This window comes from Elaeis guineensis, chromosome 14 (genome assembly GCF_000442705.2).
Source record: "Elaeis guineensis isolate ETL-2024a chromosome 14, EG11, whole genome shotgun sequence".
NCBI classification, from domain to species: domain Eukaryota; kingdom Viridiplantae; phylum Streptophyta; class Magnoliopsida; order Arecales; family Arecaceae; genus Elaeis; species Elaeis guineensis.
Genome location: NC_026006.2, coordinates 31,660,171 through 31,662,227, shown reverse-complemented (window position 1 = coordinate 31,662,227; position 2,057 = coordinate 31,660,171). Strand labels below are relative to the sequence as shown.

Here is a 2,057-nt window from a genome sequence, read left to right as displayed (position 1 = left end):
TTATTTTCAAATATTTGTTCTTCGTGCTTTATAACTCTCTTTCTTTTTCCTTTAGGTTTCTAGATTTAGTTGGTGATTACTGAAAAACTCAGGTATGCTTCTAATTTCTCTTTTATTATTTTAGTTAATTATTTTTCCTTTTAGACCTAACATTTGAATTTACTTAATCACAAAAAAAAATAAATAAAATAAAATAAAATAAAATAAAATAAAATAAAAGACATTTCATAATCGTGAAGTAAAATATCAAAATAAAAAAAAAATTCTAAATTAAAATCTTTTACATTCTTGGTCATCTTGTTTATTTGCATTTGCATTTTCATAATTAATCTAAGGGCATCAACCCATTAACAAGATAAGGTGGGGATTTTATTACCCTTTCTTAGCCCAAAAACCATCTCCATCATATTGCATTACCTAGACCTTTAATCTTAAAATCAATTAGACGTCAACCTTAAGGAATTCAAGCTCAATAGGATAAGGAACCCTAAGAGTTCTACCAAGTTTGAGTTGTTTGATTAGTTGGTGTCTAGGCAAGTCCCTGAGGGTGGTTTGTTAAATTGGTTCAGTTGCTGGCCTGGCCAACTCGTTTGGTGTCTAGAAAGGCAACGATGAGTGAACCTCCCACCTCTTATACTTACCTGGCTAACTAGTTGATCAATCTCCACTTGGAAGGCTTGAAGGGTCATCTTGGAACAGTTAGGAGCTGTCTAGATTTAGGTTAACCCTAGGATAGATTGAGTTTAATTTATTGTTTCACTTGTTTGAAAAAAAAAAAAAAATTATTAAAATTTAAATTAATTTGGTTACTTTTCTTTAGATTTAGGACTCCTTAGGATCTTTTCTTTAGAACTTTTTCTCTTTTCTTTCTTTTTCTTATACATAAAAATTTTATAAAAAAAAATTGTATAAACATCGAGAACCGTACACCTCGTGTGTGGAGAAGAGTGTCGGGTCGTCTAGTTAGAATTGAGTCAATTTCTGTTGTTCCAATGGCTGAACCAATCCAACCCATGACCCTTAAGGATTTGTGTTATCCAGTTGGCTCCATCCAACCATCTTGTATCAGGTTGCCACAACCCACAGCTAACAATTTTGAAATCAAACCTCAAATTATAAATATGCTTCCAAAATTCACAGGATTAGAGGATACTTATATATTTAATAGAGAATTTGAGGAGGTATGTGCAACCATGAAACTGCAATTAACAGAGGATGAGGTCAAACTTAGATTAATCAACTTTGTCCTTAAGGATAATGCTAAGAAGTGGCTTTATAGTCTGCCAAACCATTCTGTCACTACCTGGGAGGGCTTTGTGAGAATATTTTTGAAAAAGTATTTCCCCCATCATAAAATAGCTAGGATTAGGAATGAAATAAATCAATTTTACCAACTAGCTGGTGAATCATTTTGGAAGTACTTTGATCGTTTCAAGAATCTTTTGACCCAATACCCACACCATGGAATAGAAACTTGGAGACTATGCCAGATCATCTATGAGGGGTTAGATTCAAACTCAAGAACTATGCTAGAGTCCATGTGCCAAGGCCAATTTATGGACAAAGAAACTACTGAAGCTTGGCAATTCTTAGAAGACCTAGCCGAGAAAAATTTACAGTGGGAAACAACTAGGAAACCTGATAAAGCTACACCTTCAAGAGGAGGAATGCATCAAATTCAACCAACCCTAGCATCAGAGGCCAAGATTGCAACCTTAACACGTAGATTGGAAGCCTTAGAATTACAGAGACCAGCCAATGTAAATCAAAAATCTGCACCCATGTGTAAAGGGTGCAATGCACCAGACCATGTCTTAGAAGAATGTTCCTACTCGAATGAGTGTGCACAGGTGAATGCCACCTATCAAGGATCATTGAACAATCCTTATGCACCCACATATTGTTGGAAAATGTGTCCCAAAAAGCCAATCATCAAGCTGTTGACGGTTGAGCAACCAAGTATTGTAATTGATTTGTTAATAAATAAAATATATTTGGCATTTTCATCATAAGCTTTCATCTTCTAATGAACTCCGTTGTTATAATGAAGTCCTTAG

The 2,057-nt window shown here is 34.4% G+C and overlaps 1 non-coding gene across 1 annotated transcript; it reads right to left on the bottom strand.

The window, feature by feature from the left end:
- Positions 1–1,361: 1,361 nt before the first annotated feature.
- On the bottom strand, positions 1,362–1,468 carry LOC140853886 (small nucleolar RNA R71). The gene has a single exon (XR_012137028.1). It is a non-coding gene; the product is annotated as a small nucleolar RNA R71 (small nucleolar RNA).
- Positions 1,469–2,057: the final 589 nt, after the last annotated feature.